Source organism: Cetorhinus maximus, chromosome 29 (genome assembly GCF_964194155.1).
Source record: "Cetorhinus maximus chromosome 29, sCetMax3.hap1.1, whole genome shotgun sequence".
Classification (NCBI taxonomy): domain Eukaryota; kingdom Metazoa; phylum Chordata; class Chondrichthyes; order Lamniformes; family Cetorhinidae; genus Cetorhinus; species Cetorhinus maximus.
The window spans coordinates 4,309,299-4,333,779 of record NC_135907.1 but is presented as its reverse complement, the minus strand read 5'-3'; the positions used below and the strand labels follow the sequence as shown (position 1 = coordinate 4,333,779).

The 24,481-nt window shown below is 54.4% G+C and overlaps 1 protein-coding gene and 4 non-coding genes across 8 annotated transcripts in view; all 5 read left to right on the top strand.

Annotated features, from left to right (window-relative positions):
• The window catches only part of ccdc134 (coiled-coil domain containing 134), a 156,372-nt gene that overhangs the window by 73,090 nt on the left and 58,801 nt on the right, over nucleotides 1-24,481 (top strand). The gene's annotated exons all lie outside the window — the stretch shown is intronic.
• On the top strand, nucleotides 3,376-3,560 carry LOC144669762 (U2 spliceosomal RNA). The gene has a single exon (XR_013573732.1). It is a non-coding gene; the product is annotated as a U2 spliceosomal RNA (small nuclear RNA).
• LOC144669757 (U2 spliceosomal RNA) lies at nucleotides 8,911-9,094 on the top strand. The gene has a single exon (XR_013573730.1). It is a non-coding gene; the product is annotated as a U2 spliceosomal RNA (small nuclear RNA).
• Nucleotides 14,445-14,628, top strand: LOC144669756 (U2 spliceosomal RNA). Its single transcript, XR_013573729.1, has one exon. It is a non-coding gene; the product is annotated as a U2 spliceosomal RNA (small nuclear RNA).
• Nucleotides 19,979-20,162, top strand: LOC144669755 (U2 spliceosomal RNA). The gene has a single exon (XR_013573728.1). It is a non-coding gene; the product is annotated as a U2 spliceosomal RNA (small nuclear RNA).

Genomic DNA, 24,481 nt, shown 5'->3' with positions numbered 1-24,481 from the left:
CCGTCTCCGAGGTCAAGGAGGTGGTGGGCGGGCGACTCCTGGTAGCAGACGTAATGTACAAGAACGCTCCACTCCGGTTAATTAACGTGTACGGCCCGGCACAAAGGGCTGAGCGGCTGGAGGTTTTTCAGCAGCTCCCACTGCTGCTGGCGACCTCCAGGCCGGTCATTCTGGGCGGGGACTTCAACTGCATCATCGATGCGGCTGGACGATCCGGCAGGGCCGGAAGCAGATTGGACGCTACGTCCAGATCCCTGATGGAAACAGTTAAGGATGCCAAGCTGCACGACGTCTTCAGCAACCCTGCAGACGGAGCGCAGCGTAGATACACCTGGTCGCGGCCAGACGGGTCCATTCGTTCCAGGATAGACTTCCTGTTTGTGTCCCGTGCATTCACAGTCAGATCCACCGACGTCAGGCCGGTGTTCTTCTCTGACCACTGCCTCCTACTGGCGGACTGCCACTTGGAGGAAGACCTGAGGGTGGGCAGGGGGGCATGGAAGCTAAATGTGCAACTGCTGACCCCAGAGAACATTGAGGAGCTCAAGAGGGATTACAAAGGTTGGAGAACCGTGAAACCCCTCTTTGAGTCCCTGACACACTGGTGGGAAGTGATCAAGGGAAGCATCAAGAGGTTTTTCATCCTCAAAGGCACCCAGAAAGCTAGAAAGGAACAGAGGGAAATGTCCCGACTCCAGGAAAAGATGCAGAATCTGCTCCGGCTGCAGTCGATGGGGGTCGATGTCAAGGAGGAGCTCCAAGAGGTGAAGGGCCAGCAAGCCTCGCACTTTGCCTCGGAGGCCTCCAAGATCATCTTCCGTTCCAGAGTCCGCTCCGTGGAGCAGGATGAGACGTGCTCACGTTTCTTCTTCCAAAAGGTACACAGAGAGCGCTCTGTGATCAGCAGCCTGAAGGAAGAAGACGGCTCAGTAAAGTCATCACGGTCCGACATTCTGAGGATCAGCAAATCCTTTTATGCCGGACTGTATGACGTGAAGCCCACGGACAGCACGGCCTCCCAGTCCTTCCTGTCCTCTATCACGGAGGTCCTAGACCACAGTACGCGGGAGAGCCTAGACAAACCGCTAACTCCTGACGAACTGACTAAGGCCCTCGAGTCCTTCGAGAAGAGTAAAACCCCCGGAAGCGACGGCCTGCCGGCGGAGTTGTATTCGGCTCTGTGGGACTTGATCGGCCCAGACCTGCTAGAAGTGTACGAGAGTATGCTCCTGGCCGGCAGCATGTCAGAATACATGAGGAAAGGCATCATCACCCTCATCTACAAGCACAAGGGGGAAAGGGAGGAAATTAGAAATTGGCGACCCATTTCACTGTTGAATATGGACTATAAGATTCTGTCCAAGGTCATCGCCAACCGGGTCAAATCCGCTCTGGAATTGGTGATTCACCCTGACCAGACCTGCTCTGTGCCAGGCAGGAAGATCTCTGACAGCCTGGCGCTGCTCAGGGATACGATTGCCTATGTACAGGACAGGGGTGTGGATACCTGCCTCATCAGCTTGGATCAGGAGAAGGCCTTTGACAGAATATCGCACACCTACATGGGGGATGTGCTCTCCAAAATGGGCTTTGGGGAGGGAATTCGAAATTGGATCCAACTGCTCTACACTAACATCAGTAGCGCAGTCTCAATCAATGGGTGGGAAACAGATAGCTTTCCGATTAAATCTGGAGTCAGGCAGGGCTGCCCTCTCTCGCCTGTCCTTTTTGTGTGCTGCATAGAACCCTTTGCCGAGTCCATCAGGAAGGATCCGGGCATAAGAGGAGTGACGATCCCAGGCAGTGGAGGCACTCAGGTAAAAGCCTCCCTGTACATGGACGACGTCGCCGTCTTCTGCTCGGATCCGCTGTCGGTGCGCAGACTGATGCACGTCTGCGACCAGTTCGAACTGGCCTCGGGAGCCAAGGTAAATCGTGGGAAGAGCGAGGCCATGTTCTTTGGGAAGTGGGCTGACCGATCCTTTGTCCCCTTCACTGTCAGGGCTGACGGCCTGAAGGTGCTGGGGATATGGTTCGGAGGGACCGGGGCATGCGTTAGAAACTGGAAGGAGCGAGTGGCTATGGTGAAAAGGAAACTGGGCATGTGGGAGCGACGCTCCCTCTCCATTGCGGGTAAGAACCTGGTCATCAGGTGTGAGGTACTCTCGCTGTTGCTGTACGTGGCGCAGGTCTGGCCCATTCCACACTCCTGCGCGATGGCGATCACTCGAGCCATCTTCCGCTTTATCTGGAGGTCGAAAATGGATCGTGTCTGCAGGGACGCGATGTACAAGCCTCTAGATAAAGGGGGAAAAAACGTGCCCAACATCGCCCTCATACTGATGGCCACCTTTGTGTGCGGCTGCATCAAGCGGTGCGTAGACCCTCAGTACGCAAACACCAAGTGTCACTACGTGCTGAGGTTCTACCTGTCCCCGGTGTTGCGAAGGATGGGTCTGGCCACGCTGCCGCGGAACGCTCCAAGTAGTTGGACCGTGCCGTACCACCTGTCCCTGGTGGAAAAATTTATGCAGAAAAACACCTTTGACCACAAGTCCATCAGGCAGTGGTCAGCACGTAACGTCCTAGAGGCCCTGAGGGATAAGGAGAGGGTGGACCCTGTGGGATGGTTCCCCGAGCAGACTGTCAAAGTCATTTGGCAGAATGCCTCATCGCCAGAACTTTCCAACAAGCACCAAGACGTAGCTTGGCTGGTGGTGAGAAAGGCCCTCCCCGTCAGATCCTTCCTACACGCCAGGAGTCTCACCCCCTCTGCACGATGCCCTCGAGGTGGCTGTGGTGGGGAAGAGACCGTTGTTCACCTCCTGGTGGATTGTGCCTTTGCAAAGAAAGTCTGGAGAGAGATGCAGTGGTTGCTGTCGAGGTTCATCCCGAGCAGTTCTGTGACACAGGACTCTGTGCTCTACGGGCTGTTCCCAGGGACACACACCGAGACAAACATCAACTGCAGCTGGAGGATCATCAACTCGGTGAAAGACGCGCTTTGGTCTGCCCGAAACTTGTTGGTCTTCCAGCACAAAGATTTGTCCCCGACCGATTGTTGCGGACTGGCACAATCCAAAGTCCAGGACTACGTGCTGAGGGACGCACTAAAGCTTGGGGCAGCTGCCGCAAAGGCGCAATGGGGAAGGGTCGCTGTCTAAGACCTTTCTACCACAGCGCACCGAGAGACTGGGAACTGTTTAGAGCCCCTCGGGCTGTACAGATCAAAATGAAAGGCTGTAAATGACTGTAATATTGTTTGTACTGATGCACCTGGTGATACATTTTGTAAAAGTTTAACCTGGATTGTACCCTTGTAATGTTGTTTTTGAAATGGTTTTGAATGTGATTGAAGATTTTTATGAATAAAGTATATTTTTACAAAAAAAAAAAAAAAAAAAAAATCTGTTCTTATCAGTTTAATATCTGATACGTCCCTTATCTGGGGACCATATATTAAATTGATTTTTGGAGCAGGGAGATGGAATAGGGGCTTGCTCCGTCCACTCCACGCATCGACCCGGTATTGCAGTATTTCTGGGAATGGTGCACCACCCCTTTCCAGGGGATTTTCAATGCTAAAAATAGATTTCTTACAAACATCTGCTTTCTTTACTTTTCAACATGCACATCTTTCAAAACACAACTTTCTTTCTTTCTCATCGCTTCTCGGCCTCTTGGCTAAGATCAAGTGTAGTGTTGCAGGGGCGACACCATGGTCCTGCCATGGCAAGGTCGGGATGGAAGGGCGAAAACCAATCGCAATCCGAATTCATACCGTGGGTTACCTATCACCGTCCGAGTCACGGTGAACCACAGCGACGAAGGAGGATCACCTATGGATCGGGGCTTCTTCACCAGGAGGATCCTGTTGAAGGCGTGCGGCTTCCAAGCTACGGAGATCTTCACCCTGCACGACTCCCGCAAAGGTGGTTATTTCGACGTCACGTTCAAGCAAGTGGCAGACTGCGTCCGGCTCCTGAGGGTGTTCGAGGAGAAGAGAGACCTGCCGGAGATGAAGATCCTGACGGCGGAGCCGCACTTTTCTCTGCCGTTGCAACGGGAACGTGAGGTGATGGTGCATGTGTACAACCCCTTCGTCCCTGTCGCCGACGTGGTCACCTTCCTCACCAGGTACTTCGATAAGGTGGGGAGCGGCACCGAGATTCGAGACGACTTGGGGATCTGGACAGGCAAACGCCTGTTTAAGGTCACGCTAAAGACCGATGGTAAGGGAGCCATTTTCCACCCTCCTTCCAGTTTCGCTATCGGGGGAAACCGTGGCTACCTGGTCTACGCTGGGCAACCCAAGCATTGTCGCTCATGCGGCAAGGCTGGTCATGTGGCGGCCAACTGCAGCGCCTCCCTCTGCAAGATCTGCAAACAGGAAGGGCACCAGACAAAAGACTGCAAACAGGCCAAGTGCTGCAACCTGTGTGGCGAGGCAAGTCACCTCTACAGGACCTGCCCCAAACGCTGCCGTACTTACGCACAGGCAGCCAAAGCCGACCACGGGGAAGCAGAAGAAATGTTCCGTGTCACTCCAACCACCAAGGCCCCCAGGGAGCTCAACGGGACAAAGGAGGACACAGAGAGAGACAAGGTGGAGAAAGAGATTGAGGCAACAGAGAGCCAATCAACAGCACCACCCCCTGAACCTTCCAGTCCTCAGGACAGCGAATCAATGGAGGAGGAGGCAGCAGTGGAAAAGCAGCAGGGGGAGTGGCGGACGGTGAAGAACAAGAAAAGTAAGAGGGAGCGAAGAAGAAGCAAAGGCGTTTCCCAGAGAAGCGGCAAGAGGCGTCTCCCATCCGACACGGATGACAAGGGCAGCAGCTCTTCGGATGAGGAAGTGCCAGAGCGGCACCGACAGAAGAGGCGGCAAAGCTCCAGGGCGTTGGAGGACGAGACACCCGAGCTCCAGAAAATTGGAGACAACAAGGAGACCAACGCACCCCAACTTTGCCTGCAACCTGAGGAGGCCAGTGCACCACAGCCCCTGGAATCTGGGAGCAGTGAGGCAATCATCGCACCCCAGCTCCAGGAAGCCGGGAACAGCAACCCCCCAGAGGGGGTGAGTTTTGGAGAAGCTTCTCCAGCAAAGGTCATCTCAAAATCCGCTCACTACGTGAACCTCCAGATGCCACTGGAGCAGAACACGGCCAAGGAGATCTACCTCAGCCCATCCAAAGTGAAGGAATTTGAGCTCACTACGGGTATGAAGGAGCAGACTAAAGGTCTGGGACTCTCAGAGACAGTGGGTTTGGTAGGAGAATAAATGCTTTAATATGGGTTTAAAGATTGTATCCATAAATGTGCGTAGCATTAAATCTACTACGCGATGTGTTGCGACCTTGGACTACCTAGCCAAGGTCAAAGCTGACCTGTTGTTTCTGCAGGAGTGTGCGATACCGCACCTCAGCTCCTACAGGCAATGGTCACGATGGTGGTCCCACGGGCCATCGATCTGGTCGGGCGGAAACGACTCTCGTTCCTCCGGCCTGGGTATTCTGCTGCGGGGAGGCAACTTCACCGTCTCCGAGGTCAAGGAGGTGGTGGGCGGGCGACTCCTGGTAGCAGACGTAATGTACAAGAACGCTCCACTCCGGTTAATTAACGTGTACGGCCCGGCACAAGGGGCTGAGCGGCTGGAGGTTTTTCAGCAGCTCCCACTGCTGCTGGCGACCTCCAGGCCGGTCATTCTGGGCGGGGACTTCAACTGCATCATCGATGCGGCTGGACGATCCGGCAGGGCCGGAAGCAGATTGGACGCTACGTCCAGATCCCTGATGGAAACAGTTAAGGATGCCAAGCTGCACGACGTCTTCAGCAACCCTGCAGACGGAGCGCAGCGTAGATACACCTGGTCGCGGCCAGACGGGTCCATTCGTTCCAGGATAGACTTCCTGTTTGTGTCCCGTGCATTCACAGTCAGATCCACCGAGGTCAAGCCGGTGTTCTTCTCTGACCACTGCCTCCTACTGGCGGACTGCCACTTGGAGGAAGACCTGAGGGTGGGCAGGGGGGCATGGAAGCTAAATGTGCAACTGCTGACCCCAGAGAACATTGAGGAGCTCAAGAGGGATTACAAAGGTTGGAGAACCGTGAAACCCCTCTTTGAGTCCCTGACACACTGGTGGGAAGTGATCAAGGGAAGCATCAAGAGGTTTTTCATCCTCAAAGGCACCCAGAAAGCTAGAAAGGAACAGAGGGAAATGTCCCGACTCCAGGAAAAGATGCAGAATCTGCTCCGGCTGCGGTCGATGGGGGTCGATGTCAAGGAGGAGCTCCAAGAGGTGAAGGGCCAGCAAGCCTCGCACTTTGCCTCGGAGGCCTCCAAGATCATCTTCCGTTCCAGAGTCCGCTCCGTGGAGCAGGATGAGACGTGCTCACGTTTCTTCTTCCAAAAGGTACACAGAGAGCGCTCTGTGATCAGCAGCCTGAAGGAAGAAGACGGCTCAGTAAAGTCATCACGGTCCGACATTCTGAGGATCAGCAAATCCTTTTATGCCGGACTGTATGACGTGAAGCCCACGGACAGCACGGCCTCCCAGTCCTTCCTGTCCTCTATCACGGAGGTCCTAGACCACAGTACGCGGGAGAGCCTAGACAAACCGCTAACTCCTGACGAACTGACTAAGGCCCTCGAGTCCTTCGAGAAGAGTAAAACCCCCGGAAGCGACGGCCTGCCGGCGGAGTTGTATTCGGCTCTGTGGGACTTGATCGGCCCAGACCTGCTAGAAGTGTACGAGAGTATGCTCCTGGCCGGCAGCATGTCAGAATCCATGAGGAAAGGCATCATCACCCTCATCTACAAGCACAAGGGGGAAAGGGAGGAAATTAGAAATTGGCGACCCATTTCACTGTTGAATGTGGACTATAAGATTCTGTCCAAGGTCATCGCCAACCGGGTCAAATCCGCTCTGGAATTGGTGATTCACCCTGACCAGACCTGCTCTGTGCCAGGCAGGAAGATCTCTGACAGCCTGGCGCTGCTCAGGGATACGATTGCCTATGTACAGGACAGGGGTGTGGATACCTGCCTCATCAGCTTGGATCAGGAGAAGGCCTTTGACAGAATATCGCACACCTACATGGGGGATGTGCTCTCCAAAATGGGCTTTGGGGAGGGAATTCGAAATTGGATCCAACTGCTCTACACTAACATCAGTAGCGCAGTCTCAATCAATGGGTGGGAAACAGATAGCTTTCCGATTAAATCTGGAGTCAGGCAGGGCTGCCCTCTCTCGCCTGTCCTTTTTGTGTGCTGCATAGAACCCTTTGCCGAGTCCATCAGGAAGGATCCGGGCATAAGAGGAGTGACGATCCCAGGCAGTGGAGGCACTCAGGTAAAAGCCTCCCTGTACATGGACGACGTCGCCGTCTTCTGCTCGGATCCGCTGTCGGTGCGCAGACTGATGCACGTCTGCGACCAGTTCGAACTGGCCTCGGGAGCCAAGGTAAATCGTGGGAAGAGCGAGGCCATGTTCTTTGGGAACTGGGCTGACCGATCCTTTGTCCCCTTCACTGTCAGGGCTGACGGCCTGAAGGTGCTGGGGATATGGTTCGGAGGGACCGGGGCATGCGTTAGAAACTGGAAGGAGCGAGTGGCTATGGTGAAAAGGAAACTGGGCATGTGGGAGCGACGCTCCCTCTCCATTGCGGGTAAGAACCTGGTCATCAGGTGTGAGGTACTCTCGCTGTTGCTGTACGTGGCGCAGGTCTGGCCCATTCCACACTCCTGCGCGATGGCGATCACTCGAGCCATCTTCCGCTTTATCTGGAGGTCGAAAATGGATCGTGTCTGCAGGGACGCGATGTACAAGCCTCTAGATAAAGGGGGAAAAAACGTGCCCAACATCGCCCTCATACTGATGGCCACCTTTGTGTGCGGCTGCATCAAGCGGTGCGTAGACCCTCAGTACGCAAACACCAAGTGTCACTACGTGCTGAGGTTCTACCTGTCCCCGGTGTTGCGAAGGATGGGTCTGGCCACGCTGCCGCGGAACGCTCCAAGTAGTTGGACCGTGCCGTACCACCTGTCCCTGGTGGAAAAATTTATGCAGAAAAACACCTTTGACCACAAGTCCATCAGGCAGTGGTCAGCACGTAACGTCCTAGAGGCCCTGAGGGATAAGGAGAGGGTGGACCCTGTGGGATGGTTCCCCGAGCAGACCGTCAAAGTCATTTGGCAGAATGCCTCATCGCCAGAACTTTCCAACAAGCACCAAGACGTAGCTTGGCTGGTGGTGAGAAAGGCCCTCCCCGTCAGATCCTTCCTACACGCCAGGAGTCTCACCCCCTCTGCACGATGCCCTCGAGGTGGCTGTGGTGGGGAAGAGACCGTTGTTCACCTCCTTGTGGATTGTGCCTTTGCAAAGAAAGTCTGGAGAGAGATGCAGTGGTTGCTGTCGAGGTTCATCCCGAGCAGTTCTGTGACACAGGACTCTGTGCTCTACGGGCTGTTCCCAGGGACACACACCGAGACAAACATCAACTGCAGCTGGAGGATCATCAACTCGGTGAAAGACGCGCTTTGGTCTGCCCGAAACTTGTTGGTCTTCCAGCACAAAGATTTGTCCCCGACCGATTGTTGCGGACTGGCACAATCCAAAGTCCAGGACTACGTGCTGAGGGACGCACTAAAGCTTGGGGCAGCTGCCGCAAAGGCGCAATGGGGAAGGGTCGCTGTCTAAGACCTTTCTACCACAGCGCACCGAGAGACTGGGAACTGTTTAGAGCCCCTCGGGCTGTACAGATCAAAATGAAAGGCTGTAAATGACTGTAATATTGTTTGTACTGATGCACCTGGTGATACATTTTGTAAAAGTTTAACCTGGATTGTACCCTTGTAATGTTGTTTTTGAAATGGTTTTGAATGTGATTGAAGATTTTTATGAATAAAGTATATTTTTACAAAAAAAAAAAAAAAAAAAAATCTGTTCTTATCAGTTTAATATCTGATACGTCCCTTATCTGGGGACCATATATTAAATTGATTTTTGGAGCAGGGAGATGGAATAGGGGCTTGCTCCGTCCACTCCACGCATCGACCCGGTATTGCAGTATTTCTGGGAATGGTGCACCACCCCTTTCCAGGGGATTTTCAATGCTAAAAATAGATTTCTTACAAACATCTGCTTTCTTTACTTTTCAACATGCACATCTTTCAAAACACAACTTTCTTTCTTTCTCATCGCTTCTCGGCCTCTTGGCTAAGATCAAGTGTAGTGTTGCAGGGGCGACACCATGGTCCTGCCATGGCAAGGTCGGGATGGAAGGGCGAAAACCAATCGCAATCCGAATTCATACCGTGGGTTACCTATCACCGTCCGAGTCACGGTGAACCACAGCGACGAAGGAGGATCACCTATGGATCGGGGCTTCTTCACCAGGAGGATCCTGTTGAAGGCGTGCGGCTTCCAAGCTACGGAGATCTTCACCCTGCACGACTCCCGCAAAGGTGGTTATTTCGACGTGACGTTCAAGCAAGTGGCAGACTGCGTCCGGCTCCTGAGGGTGTTCGAGGAGAAGAGAGACCTGCCGGAGATGAAGATCCTGACGGCGGAGCCGCACTTTTCTCTGCCGTTGCAACGGGAACGTGAGGTGATGGTGCATGTGTACAACCCCTTCGTCCCTGTCGCCGACGTGGTCACCTTCCTCACCAGGTACTTCGATAAGGTGGGGAGCGGCACCGAGATTCGAGACGACTTGGGGATCTGGACAGGCAAACGCCTGTTTAAGGTCACGCTAAAGACCGATGGTAAGGGAGCCATTTTCCACCCTCCTTCCAGTTTCGCTATCGGGGGAAACCGTGGCTACCTGGTCTACGCTGGGCAACCCAAGCATTGTCGCTCATGCGGCAAGGCTGGTCATGTGGCGGCCAACTGCAGCGCCTCCCTCTGCAAGATCTGCAAACAGGAAGGGCACCAGACAAAAGACTGCAAACAGGCCAAGTGCTGCAACCTGTGTGGCGAGGCAAGTCACCTCTACAGGACCTGCCCCAAACGCTGCCGTACTTACGCACAGGCAGCCAAAGCCGACCACGGGGAAGCAGAAGAAATGTTCCGTGTCACTCCAACCACCAAGGCCCCCAGGGAGCTCAACGGGACAAAGGAGGACACAGAGAGAGACAAGGTGGAGAAAGAGATTGAGGCAACAGAGAGCCAATCAACAGCACCACCCCCTGAACCTTCCAGTCCTCAGGACAGCGAATCAATGGAGGAGGAGGCAGCAGTGGAAAAGCAGCAGGGGGAGTGGCGGACGGTGAAGAACAAGAAAAGTAAGAGGGAGCGAAGAAGAAGCAAAGGCGTTTCCCAGAGAAGCGGCAAGAGGCGTCTCCCATCCGACACGGATGACAAGGGCAGCAGCTCTTCGGATGAGGAAGTGCCAGAGCGGCACCGACAGAAGAGGCGGCAAAGCTCCAGGGCGTTGGAGGACGAGACACCCGAGCTCCAGAAAATTGGAGACAACAAGGAGACCAACGCACCCCAACTTTGCCTGCAACCTGAGGAGGCCAGTGCACCACAGCCCCTGGAATCTGGGAGCAGTGAGGCAATCATCGCACCCCAGCTCCAGGAAGCCGGGAACAGCAACCCCCCAGAGGGGGTGAGTTTTGGAGAAGCTTCTCCAGCAAAGGTCATCTCAAAATCCGCTCACTACGTGAACCTCCAGATGCCACTGGAGCAGAACACGGCCAAGGAGATCTACCTCAGCCCATCCAAAGTGAAGGAATTTGAGCTCACTACGGGTATGAAGGAGCAGACTAAAGGTCTGGGACTCTCAGAGACAGTGGGTTTGGTAGGAGAATAAATGCTTTAATATGGGTTTAAAGATTGTATCCATAAATGTGCGTAGCATTAAATCTACTACGCGATGTGTTGCGACCTTGGACTGCCTAGCCAAGGTCAAAGCTGACCTGTTGTTTCTGCAGGAGTGTGCGATACCGCACCTCAGCTCCTACAGGCAATGGTCACGATGGTGGTCCCACGGGCCATCGATCTGGTCGGGCGGAAACGACTCTCGTTCCTCCGGCCTGGGTATTCTGCTGCGGGGAGGCAACTTCACCGTCTCCGAGGTCAAGGAGGTGGTGGGCGGGCGACTCCTGGTAGCAGACGTAATGTACAAGAACGCTCCACTCCGGTTAATTAACGTGTACGGCCCGGCACAAGGGGCTGAGCGGCTGGAGGTTTTTCAGCAGCTCCCACTGCTGCTGGCGACCTCCAGGCCGGTCATTCTGGGCGGGGACTTCAACTGCATCATCGATGCGGCTGGACGATCCGGCAGGGCCGGAAGCAGATTGGACGCTACGTCCAGATCCCTGATGGAAACAGTTAAGGATGCCAAGCTGCACGACGTCTTCAGCAACCCTGCAGACGGAGCGCAGCGTAGATACACCTGGTCGCGGCCAGACGGGTCCATTCGTTCCAGGATAGACTTCCTGTTTGTGTCCCGTGCATTCACAGTCAGATCCACCGACGTCAAGCCGGTGTTCTTCTCTGACCACTGCCTCCTACTGGCGGACTGCCACTTGGAGGAAGACCTGAGGGTGGGCAGGGGGGCATGGAAGCTAAATGTGCAACTGCTGACCCCAGAGAACATTGAGGAGCTCAAGAGGGATTACAAAGGTTGGAGAACCGTGAAACCCCTCTTTGAGTCCCTGACACACTGGTGGGAAGTGATCAAGGGAAGCATCAAGAGGTTTTTCATCCTCAAAGGCACCCAGAAAGCTAGAAAGGAACAGAGGGAAATGTCCCGACTCCAGGAAAAGATGCAGAATCTGCTCCGGCTGCGGTCGATGGGGGTCGATGTCAAGGAGGAGCTCCAAGAGGTGAAGGGCCAGCAAGCCTCGCACTTTGCCTCGGAGGCCTCCAAGATCATCTTCCGTTCCAGAGTCCGCTCCGTGGAGCAGGATGAGACGTGCTCACGTTTCTTCTTCCAAAAGGTACACAGAGAGCGCTCTGTGATCAGCAGCCTGAAGGAAGAAGACGGCTCAGTAAAGTCATCACGGTCCGACATTCTGAGGATCAGCAAATCCTTTTATGCCGGACTGTATGACGTGAAGCCCACGGACAGCACGGCCTCCCAGTCCTTCCTGTCCTCTATCACGGAGGTCCTAGACCACAGTACGCGGGAGAGCCTAGACAAACCGCTAACTCCTGACGAACTGACTAAGGCCCTCGAGTCCTTCGAGAAGAGTAAAACCCCCGGAAGCGACGGCCTGCCGGCGGAGTTGTATTCGGCTCTGTGGGACTTGATCGGCCCAGACCTGCTAGAAGTGTACGAGAGTATGCTCCTGGCCGGCAGCATGTCAGAATCCATGAGGAAAGGCATCATCACCCTCATCTACAAGCACAAGGGGGAAAGGGAGGAAATTAGAAATTGGCGACCCATTTCACTGTTGAATATGGACTATAAGATTCTGTCCAAGGTCATCGCCAACCGGGTCAAATCCGCTCTGGAATTGGTGATTCACCCTGACCAGACCTGCTCTGTGCCAGGCAGGAAGATCTCTGACAGCCTGGCGCTGCTCAGGGATACGATTGCCTATGTACAGGACAGGGGTGTGGATACCTGCCTCATCAGCTTGGATCAGGAGAAGGCCTTTGACAGAATATCGCACACCTACATGGGGGATGTGCTCTCCAAAATGGGCTTTGGGGAGGGAATTCGAAATTGGATCCAACTGCTCTACACTAACATCAGTAGCGCAGTCTCAATCAATGGGTGGGAAACAGATAGCTTTCCGATTAAATCTGGAGTCAGGCAGGGCTGCCCTCTCTCGCCTGTCCTTTTTGTGTGCTGCATAGAACCCTTTGCCGAGTCCATCAGGAAGGATCCGGGCATAAGAGGAGTGACGATCCCAGGCAGTGGAGGCACTCAGGTAAAAGCCTCCCTGTACATGGACGACGTCGCCGTCTTCTGCTCGGATCCGCTGTCGGTGCGCAGACTGATGCACGTCTGCGACCAGTTCGAACTGGCCTCGGGAGCCAAGGTAAATCGTGGGAAGAGCGAGGCCATGTTCTTTGGGAACTGGGCTGACCGATCCTTTGTCCCCTTCACTGTCAGGGCTGACGGCCTGAAGGTGCTGGGGATATGGTTCGGAGGGACCGGGGCATGCGTTAGAAACTGGAAGGAGCGAGTGGCTATGGTGAAAAGGAAACTGGGCATGTGGGAGCGACGCTCCCTCTCCATTGCGGGTAAGAACCTGGTCATCAGGTGTGAGGTACTCTCGCTGTTGCTGTACGTGGCGCAGGTCTGGCCCATTCCACACTCCTGCGCGATGGCGATCACTCGAGCCATCTTCCGCTTTATCTGGAGGTCGAAAATGGATCGTGTCTGCAGGGACGCGATGTACAAGCCTCTAGATAAAGGGGGAAAAAACGTGCCCAACATCGCCCTCATACTGATGGCCACCTTTGTGTGCGGCTGCATCAAGCGGTGCGTAGACCCTCAGTACGCAAACACCAAGTGTCACTACGTGCTGAGGTTCTACCTGTCCCCGGTGTTGCGAAGGATGGGTCTGGCCACGCTGCCGCGGAACGCTCCAAGTAGTTGGACCGTGCCGTACCACCTGTCCCTGGTGGAAAAATTTATGCAGAAAAACACCTTCGACCACAAGTCCATCAGGCAGTGGTCAGCACGTAACGTCCTAGAGGCCCTGAGGGATAAGGAGAGGGTGGACCCTGTGGGATGGTTCCCCGAGCAGACTGTCAAAGTCATTTGGCAGAATGCCTCATCGCCAGAACTTTCCAACAAGCACCAAGACGTAGCTTGGCTGGTGGTGAGAAAGGCCCTCCCCGTCAGATCCTTCCTACACGCCAGGAGTCTCACCCCCTCTGCACGATGCCCTCGAGGTGGCTGTGGTGGGGAAGAGACCGTTGTTCACCTCCTTGTGGATTGTGCCTTTGCAAAGAAAGTCTGGAGAGAGATGCAGTGGTTGCTGTCGAGGTTCATCCCGAGCAGTTCTGTGACACAGGACTCTGTGCTCTACGGGCTGTTCCCAGGGACACACACCGAGACAAACATCGACTGCAGCTGGAGGATCATCAACTCGGTGAAAGACGCGCTTTGGTCTGCCCGAAACTTGTTGGTCTTCCAGCACAAAGAGTTGTCCCCGACCGATTGTTGCGGACTGGCACAATCCAAAGTCCAGGACTACGTGCTGAGGGACGCACTAAAGCTTGGGGCAGCTGCCGCAAAGGCGCAATGGGGAAGGGTCGCTGTCTAAGACCTTTCTACCACAGCGCACCGAGAGACTGGGAACTGTTTAGAGCCCCTCGGGCTGTACAGATCAAAATGAAAGGCTGTAAATGACTGTAATATTGTTTGTACTGATGCACCTGGTGATACATTTTGTAAAAGTTTAACCTGGATTGTACCCTTGTAATGTTGTTTTTGAAATGGTTTTGAATGTGATTGAAGATTTTTATGAATAAAGTATATTTTTACAAAAAAAAAAAAAAAAAAAAATCTGTTCTTATCAGTTTAATATCTGATACGTCCCTTATCTGGGGACCATATATTAAATTGATTTTTGGAGCAGGGAGATGGAATAGGGGCTTGCTCCGTCCACTCCACGCATCGACCCGGTATTGCAGTATTTCTGGGAATGGTGCACCACCCCTTTCCAGGGGATTTTCAATGCTAAAAATAGATTTCTTACAAACATCTGCTTTCTTTACTTTTCAACATGCACATCTTTCAAAACACAACTTTCTTTCTTTCTCATCGCTTCTCGGCCTCTTGGCTAAGATCAAGTGTAGTGTTGCAGGGGCGACACCATGGTCCTGCCATGGCAAGGTCGGGATGGAAGGGCGAAAACCAATCGCAATCCGAATTCATACCGTGGGTTACCTATCACCGTCCGAGTCACGGTGAACCACAGCGACGAAGGAGGATCACCTATGGATCGGGGCTTCTTCACCAGGAGGATCCTGTTGAAGGCGTGCGGCTTCCAAGCTACGGAGATCTTCACCCTGCACGACTCCCGCAAAGGTGGTTATTTCGACGTGACGTTCAAGCAAGTGGCAGACTGCGTCCGGCTCCTGAGGGTGTTCGAGGAGAAGAGAGACCTGCCGGAGATGAAGATCCTGACGGCGGAGCCGCACTTTTCTCTGCCGTTGCAACGGGAACGTGAGGTGATGGTGCATGTGTACAACCCCTTCGTCCCTGTCGCCGACGTGGTCACCTTCCTCACCAGGTACTTCGATAAGGTGGGGAGCGGCACTGAGATTCGAGACGACTTGGGGATCTGGACAGGCAAACGCCTGTTTAAGGTCACGCTAAAGACCGATGGTAAGGGAGCCATTTTCCACCCTCCTTCCAGTTTCGCAATCGGGGGAAACCGTGGCTACCTGGTCTACGCTGGGCAACCCAAGCATTGCCGCTCATGCGGCAAGGCTGGTCATGTGGCGGCCAACTGCAGCGCCTCCCTCTGCAAGATCTGCAAACAGGAAGGGCACCAGACAAAAGACTGCAAACAGGCCAAGTGCTGCAACCTGTGTGGCGAGGCAAGTCACCTCTACAGGACCTGCCCCAAACGCTGCCGTACTTACGCACAGGCAGCCAAAGCCGACCACGGGGAAGCAGAAGAAATGTTCCGTGTCACTCCAACCACCAAGGCCCCCAGGGAGCTCAACGGGACAAAGGAGGACACAGAGAGAGACAAGGTGGAGAAAGAGATTGAGGCAACAGAGAGCCAATCAACAGCACCACCCCCTGAACCTTCCAGTCCTCAGGACAGCGAATCAATGGAGGAGGAGGCAGCAGTGGAAAAGCAGCAGGGGGAGTGGCGGACGGTGAAGAACAAGAAAAGTAAGAGGGAGCGAAGAAGAAGCAAAGGCGTTTCCCAGAGAAGCGGCAAGAGGCGTCTCCCATCCGACACGGATGACAAGGGCAGCAGCTCTTCGGATGAGGAAGTGCCAGAGCGGCACCGACAGAAGAGGCGGCAAAGCTCCAGGGCGTTGGAGGACGAGACACCCGAGCTCCAGAAAATTGGAGACAACAAGGAGACCAGCGCACCCCAACTTGGCCTGCAACCTGAGGAGGCCAGTGCACCACAGCCCCTGGAATCTGGGAGCAGTGAGGCAATCATCGCACCCCAGCTCCAGGAAGCCGGGAACAGCAACCCCCCAGAGGGGGTGAGTTTTGGAGAAGCTTCTCCAGCAAAGGTCATCTCAAAATCCGCTCACTACGTGAACCTCCAGATGCCACTGGAGCAGAACACGGCCAAGGAGATCTACCTCAGCCCATCCAAAGTGAAGGAATTTGAGCTCACTACGGGTATGAAGGAGCAGACTAAAGGTCTGGGACTCTCAGAGACAGTGGGTTTGGTAGGAGAATAAATGCTTTAATATGGGTTTAAAGATTGTATCCATAAATGTGCGTAGCATTAAATCTACTACGCGATGTGTTGCGACCTTGGACTACCTAGCCAAGGTCAAAGCTGACCTGTTGTTTCTGCAGGAGTGTGCGATACCGCACCTCAGCTCCTACAGGCAATGGTCACGATGGTGGTCCCACGGGCCATCGATCTGGTCGGGCGGAAACGACTCTCGTTCCTCCGGCCTGGGTATTCTGCTGCGGGGAGGCAACTTCACCGTCTCCGAGGTCAAGGAGGTGGTGGGCGGGCGACTCCTGGTAGCAGACGTAATGTACAAGAACGCTCCACTCCGGTTAATTAACGTGTACGGCCCGGCACAAGGGGCTGAGCGGCTGGAGGTTTTTCAGCAGCTCCCACTGCTGCTGGCGACCTCCAGGCCGGTCATTCTGGGCGGGGACTTCAACTGCATCATCGATGCGGCTGGACGATCCGGCAGGGCCGGAAGCAGATTGGACGCTACGTCCAGATCCCTGATGGAAACAGTTAAGGATGCCAAGCTGCACGACGTCTTCAGCAACCCTGCAGACGGAGCGCAGCGTAGATACACCTGGTCGCGGCCAGACGGGTCCATTCGTTCCAGGATAGACTTCCTGTTTGTGTCCCGTGCATTCACAGTCAGATCCACCGACGTCAAGCCGGTGTTCTTCTCTGACCACTGCCTCCTACTGGCGGACTGCCACTTGGAGGAAGACCTGAGGGTGGGCAGGGGGGCATGGAAGCTAAATGTGCAACTGCTGACCCCAGAGAACATTGAGGAGCTCAAGAGGGATTACAAAGGTTGGAGAACCGTGAAACCCCTCTTTGAGTCCCTGACACACTGGTGGGAAGTGATCAAGGGAAGCATCAAGAGGTTTTTCATCCTCAAAGGCACCCAGAAAGCTAGAAAGGAACAGAGGGAAATGTCCCGACTCCAGGAAAAGATGCAGAATCTGCTCCGGCTGCGGTCGATGGGGGTCGATGTCAAGGAGGAGCTCCAAGAGGTGAAGGGCCAGCAAGCCTCGCACTTTGCCTCGGAGGCCTCCAAGATCATCTTCCGTTCCAGAGTCCGCTCCGTGGAGCAGGATGAGACGTGCTCACGTTTCTTCTTCCAAAAGGTACACAGAGAGCGCTCTGTGATCAGCAGCCTGAAGGAAGAAGACGGCTCAGTAAAGTCATCACGGTCCGACATTCTGAGGATCAGCAAATCCTTTTATGCCGGACTGTATGACGTGAAGCCCACGGACAGCACGGCCTCCCAGTCCTTCCTGTCCTCTATCACGGAGGTCCTAGACCACAGTACGCGGGAGAGCCTAGACAAACCGCTAACTCCTGACGAACTGACTAAGGCCCTCGAGTCCTTCGAGAAGAGTAAAACCCCCGGAAGCGACGGCCTGCCGGCGGAGTTGTATTCGGCTCTGTGGGACTTGATCGGCCCAGACCTGCTAGAAGTGTACGAGAGTATGCTCCTGGCCGGCAGCATGTCAGAATCCATGAGGAAAGGCATCATCACCCTCATCTACAAGCACAAGGGGGAAAGGGAGGAAATTAGAAATTGGCGACCCATTTCACTGTTGAATATGGACTATAAGATTCTGTCCAAGGTCATCGCCAACCGGGTCAAATCCGCTCTGGAATTGGTGATTCACCCTGACCAGACCTGCTCTGTGCCAGGCAGGAAGATCTCTGACAGCCTGGCGCTGCTCAGGGATACGATTGCCTATGTACAGGACAGGGGTGTGGATACCTGCCTCATCAGCCTGGATCAGGAGAAGGCCTTTGACAGAATATCGCACACCTACATGGGGGAGGTGCTCTCCAAAATGGGCTTTGGGGAGGGAATTCGAAATTGGATCCAACTGCTCTACACTAACATCAGTAGCGCAGTCTCAATCAATGGGTGGGAAACAGATAGCTTTCCGATTAAATCTGGAGTCAGGCAGGGCTGCCCTCTCTCGCCTGTCCTTTTTGTGTGCTGCATAGAACCCTTTGCCGAGTCCATCAGGAAGGATCCGGGCATAAGAGGAGTGACGATCCCAGGCAGTGGAGGCACTCAGGTAAAAGCCTCCCTGTACATGGACGACGTCGCCGTCTTCTGCTCGGATCCGCTGTCGGTGCGCAGACTGATGCACGTCTGCGACCAGTTCGAACTGGCCTCGGGAGCCAAGGTAAATCGTGGGAAGAGCGAGGCCATGTTCTTTGGGAACTGGGCTGACCGATCCTTTGTCCCCTTCACTGTCAGGGCTGACGGCCTGAAGGTGCTGGGGATATGGTTCGGAGGGACCGGGGCATGCGTTAGAAACTGGAAGGAGCGAGTGTCTATGGTGAAGAGGAAACTGGGCATGTGGGAGCGACGCTCCCTCTCCATTGCGGGTAAGAACCTGGTCATCAGGTGTGAGGTACTCTCGCTGTTGCTGTACGTGGCGCAGGTCTGGCCCATTCCACACTCCTGCGCGATGGCGATCACTCGAGCCATCTTCCGCTTTATCTGGAGGTCGAAAATGGATCGTGTCTGCAGGGACGCGATGTACAAGCCTCTAGATAAAGGGGGAAAAAACGTGCCCAACATCGCCCTCATACTGATGGCCACCTTTGTGTGCGGCTGCATCAAGCGGTGCGTAGACCCTCAGTACGCAAACACCAAGTGTCACTACGTGCTGAGGTTCTACCTGTCCCCGGTGTTGCGAAGGATGGGTCTGGCCACGCTGCCGCGGAACGCTCCAAGTAGTTGGACCGTGCCGTACCACCTGTCCCTGGTGGAAAAATTTATGCAGAAAAACACCTTTGACCACAAGTCCATCAGGCAGTGGTCAGCACGTAACGTCCTAGAGGCCCTGAGGGATAAGGAGAGGGTGGACCCTGTGGGATGGTTCCCCGAGCAGACTGTCAAAGTCATTTGGCAGAATGCCTCATCGCCAGAACTTTCCAACAAGCACCAAGACGTAGCTTGGCTGGTGGTGAGAAAGGCCCTCCCCGTCAGATCCTTCCTACACGCCAGGAGTCTCACCCCCTCTGCACGATGCCCCCGAGGTGGCTGTGGTGGGGAAGAGACCGTGGTTCACCTCCTTGTGGATTGTGCCTTTGCAAAGAAAGTCTGGAGAGAGATGCAGTGGTTGCTGTCGAGGTTCATCCCGAGCAGTTCTGTGACACAGGACTCTGTGCTCTACGGGCTGTTCCCAGGGACACACACCGAGACAAACATCAACTGCAGCTGGAGGATCATCAACTCGGTGAAAGACGCGCTTTGGTCTGCCCGAAACTTGTTGGTCTTCCAGCACAAAGAGTTGTCCCCGACCGATTGTTGCGGACTGGCACAATCCAAAGTCCAGGACTACGTGCTGAGGGACGCACTAAAGCTTGGGGCAGCTGCCGCAAAGGCGCAATGGGGAAGGGTCGCTGTCTAAGACCTTTCTACCACAGCGCACCGAGAGACTGGGAACTGTTTAGAGCCCCTCGGGCTGTACAGATCAAAATGAAAGGCTGTAAATGACTGTAATATTGTTTGTACTGATGCACCTGGTGATACATTTTGTAAAAGTTTAACCTGGATTGTACCCTTGTAATGTTGTTTTTGAAATGGTTTTGAATGTGATTGAAGATTTTTATGAATAAAGTATATTTTTACAAAAAAAAAAAAAAAAAAAAATCTGTTCTTATCAGTTTAATATCTGATACGTCCCTTATCTGGGGACCATATATTAAATTGATTTTTGGAGCAGGGAGATGGAATAGGGGCTTGCTCCGTCCACTCCACGCATCGACCCGGTATTGCAGTATTTCTGGGAATGGTGCACCACCCCTTTCCAGGGGATTTTCAATGCTAAAAATAGATTTCTTACAAACATCTGCTTTCTTTACTTTTCAACATGCACATCTTTCAAAACACAACTTTCTTTCTTTCTCATCGCTTCTCGGCCTTTTGGCTAAGATCAAGTGTTGCAGGAGCGACACCATGGTCCTGCCATGGCAAGGTCGGGATGGAAGGGCGATAACCAATCGCAATCCGAATTCATACCGTGGGTTACCTATCACCGTCCGAGTCACGGTGAACCACAGCGACGAAGGAGGATCACCTATGGATCGGGGCTTCTTCACCAGGAGGATCCTGTTGAAGGCGTGCGGCTTCCAAGCTACGGAGATCTTCACCCTGCACGACTCCCGCAAAGGTGGTTATTTCGACGTGACGTTCAAGCAAGTGGCAGACTGCGTCCGGCTCCTGAGGGTGTTCGAGGAGAAGAGAGACCTGCCGGAGATGAAGATCCTGACGGCGGAGCCGCACTTTTCTCTGCCGTTGCAACGGGAACGTGAGGTGATGGTGCATGTGTACAACCCCTTCGTCCCTGTCGCCGACGTGGTCACCTTCCTCACCAGGTACTTCGATAAGGTGGGGAGCGGCACCGAGATTCGAGACGACTTGGGGATCTGGACAGGCAAACGCCTGTTTAAGGTCACGCTAAAGACCGATGGTAAGGGAGCCATTTTCCACCCTCCTTCCAGTTTCGCAATCGGGGGAAACCGTGGCTACCTGGTCTACGCTGGGCAACCCAAGCATTGCCGCTCATGCGGCAAGGCTGGTCATGTGGCGGCCAACTGCAGCGCCTCCCTCTGCAAGATCTGCAAACAGGAAGGGCACCAGACAAAAGACTGCAAACAGGCCAAGTGCTGCAACCTGTGTGGCGAGGCAAGTCACCTCTACAGGACCTGCCCCAAACGCTGCCGTACTTACGCACAGGCAGCCAAAGCCGACCACGGGGAAGCAGAAGAAATGTTCCGTGTCACTCCAACCACCAAGGCCCCCAGGGAGCTCAACGGGACAAAGGAGGACACAGAGAGAGACAAGGTGGAGAAAGAGATTGAGGCAACAGAGAGCCAATCAACAGCACTACCCCCTGAACCTTCCAGTCCTCAGGACAGCGAATCAATGGAGGAGGAGGCAGCAGTGGAAAAGCAGCAGGGGGAGTGGCGGACGGTGAAGAACAAGAAAAGTAAGAGGGAGCGAAGAAGAAGCAAAGGCGTTTCCCAGAGAAGCGGCAAGAGGCGTCTCCCATCCGACACGGATGACAAGGGCAGCAGCTCTTCGGATGAGGAAGTGCCAGAGCGGCACCGACAGAAGAGGCGGCAAAGCTCCAGGGCGTTGGAGGACGAGACACCCGAGCTCCAGAAAATTGGAGACAACAAGGAGACCAGCGCACCCCAACTTGGCCTGCAACCTGAGGAGGCCAGTGCACCACAGCCCCTGGAATCTGGGAGCAGTGAGGCAATCATCGCACCCCAGCTCCAGGAAGCCGGGAACAGCAACCCCCCAGAGGGGGTGAGTTTTGGAGAAGCTTCTCCAGCAAAGGTCATCTCAAAATCCGCTCACTACGTGAACCTCCAGATGCCACTGGAGCAGAACACGGCCAAGGAGATCTACCTCAGCCCATCCAAAGTGAAGGAATTTGAGCTCACTACGGGTATGAAGGAGCAGACTAAAGGTCTGGGACTCTCAGAGACAGTGGGTTTGGTAGGAGAATAAATGCTTTAATATGGGTTTAAAGATTGTATCCATAAATGTGCGTAGCATTAAATCTACTACGCGATGTGTTGCGACCTTGGACTACCTAGCCAAGGTCAAAGCTGACCTGTTGTTTCTGCAGGAGTGTGCGATACCGCACCTCAGCTCCTACAGGCAATGGTCACGATGGTGGTCCCACGGGCCATCGATCTGGTCGGGCGGAAACGACTCTCGTTCCTCCGGCCTGGGTATTCTGCTGCGGGGAGGCAACTTCACCGTCTCCGAGGTCAAGGAGGTGGTGGGCGGGCGACTCCTGGTAGCAGACGTAATGTACAAGAACGCTCCACTCCGGTTAATTAACGTGTACGGCCCGGCACAAGGGGCTGAGCGGCTGGAGGTTTTTCAGCAGCTCCCACTGCTGCTGGCGACCTCCAGGCCGGTCATTCTGGGCGGGGACTTCAACTGCATCATCGATGCGGCTGGACGATCCGGCAGGGCCGGAAGCAGATTGGACGCTACGTCCAGATCCCTGATGGAAACAGTTAAGGATGCCAAGCTGCACGACGTCTTCAGCAACCCTGCAGACGGAGCGCAGCGTAGATACACCTGGTCGCGGCCAGACGGGTCCATTCGTTCCAGGATAGACTTCCTGTTTGTGTCCCGTGCATTCACAGTCAGATCCACCGACGTCAAGCCGGTGTTCTTCTCTGACCACTGCCTCCTACTGGCGGACTGCCACTTGGAGGAAGACCTGAGGGTGGGCAGGGGGGCATGGAAGCTAAATGTGCAACTGCTGACCCCAGAGAACATTGAGGAGCTCAAGAGGGATTACAAAGGTTGGAGAACCGTGAAACCCCTCTTTGAGTCCCTGACACACTGGTGGGAAGTGATCAAGGGAAGCATCAAGAGGTTTTTCATCCGCAAAGGCACCCAGAAAGCTAGAAAGGAACAGAGGGAAATGTCCCGACTCCAGGAAAAGATGCAGAATCTGCTCCGGCTGCAGTCGATGGGGGTGGATGTCAAGGAGGAGCTCCAAGAGGTGAAGGGCCAGCAAGCCTCGCACTTTGCCTCGGAGGCCTCCAAGATCATCTTCCGTTCCAGAGTCCGCTCCGTGGAGCAGGATGAGACGTGCTCACGTTTCTTCTTCCAAAAGGTACACAGAGAGCGCTCTGTGATCAGCAGCCTGAAGGAAGAAGACGGCTCAGTAAAGTCATCACGGTCCGACATTCTGAGGATCAGCAAATCCTTTTATGCCGGACTGTATGACGTGAAGCCCACGGACAGCACGGCCTCCCAGTCCTTCCTGTCCTCTATCACGGAGGTCCTAGACCACAGTACGCGGGAGAGCCTAGACAAACCGCTAACTCCTGACGAACTGACTAAGGCCCTCGAGTCCTTCGAGAAGAGTAAAACCCCCGGAAGCGACGGCCTGCCGGCGGAGTTGTATTCGGCTCTGTGGGACTTGATCGGCCCAGACCTGCTAGAAGTGTACGAGAGTATGCTCCTGGCCGGCAGCATGTCAGAATCCATGAGGAAAGGCATCATCACCCTCATCTACAAGCACAAGGGGGAAAGGGAGGAAATTAGAAATTGGCGACCCATTTCACTGTTGAATATGGACTATAAGATTCTGTCCAAGGTCATCGCCAACCGGGTCAAATCCGCTCTGGAATTGGTGATTCACCCTGACCAGACCTGCTCTGTGCCAGGCAGGAAGATCTCTGACAGCCTGGCGCTGCTCAGGGATACGATTGCCTATGTACAGGACAGGGGTGTGGATACCTGCCTCATCAGCTTGGATCAGGAGAAGGCCTTTGACAGAATATCGCACACCTACATGGGGGATGTGCTCTCCAAAATGGGCTTTGGGGAGGGAATTCGAAATTGGATCCAACTGCTCTACACTAACATCAGTAGCGCAGTCTCAATCAATGGGTGGGAAACAGATAGCTTTCCGATTAAATCTGGAGTCAGGCAGGGCTGCCCTCTCTCGCCTGTCCTTTTTGTGTGCTGCATAGAACCCTTTGCCGAGTCCATCAGGAAGGATCCGGGCATAAGAGGAGTGACGATCCCAGGCAGTGGAGGCACTCAGGTAAAAGCCTCCCTGTACATGGACGACGTCGCCGTCTTCTGCTCGGATCCGCTGTCGGTGCGCAGACTGATGCACGTCTGCGACCAGTTCGAACTGGCCTCGGGAGCCAAGGTAAATCGTGGGAAGAGCGAGGCCATGTTCTTTGGGAACTGGGCTGACCGATCCTTTGTCCCCTTCACTGTCAGGGCTGACGGCCTGAAGGTGCTGGGGATATGGTTCGGAGGGACCGGGGCATGCGTTAGAAACTGGAAGGAGCGAGTGGCTATGGTGAAAAGGAAACTGGGCATGTGGGAGCGACGCTCCCTCTCCATTGCGGGTAAGAACCTGGTCATCAGGTGTGAGGTACTCTCGCTGTTGCTGTACGTGGCGCAGGTCTGGCCCATTCCACACTCCTGCGCGATGGCGATCACTCGAGCCATCTTCCGCTTTATCTGGAGGTCGAAAATGGATCGTGTCTGTAGGGACGCGATGTACAAGCCTCTAGATAAAGGGGGAAAAAACGTGCCCAACATCGCCCTCATACTGATGGCCA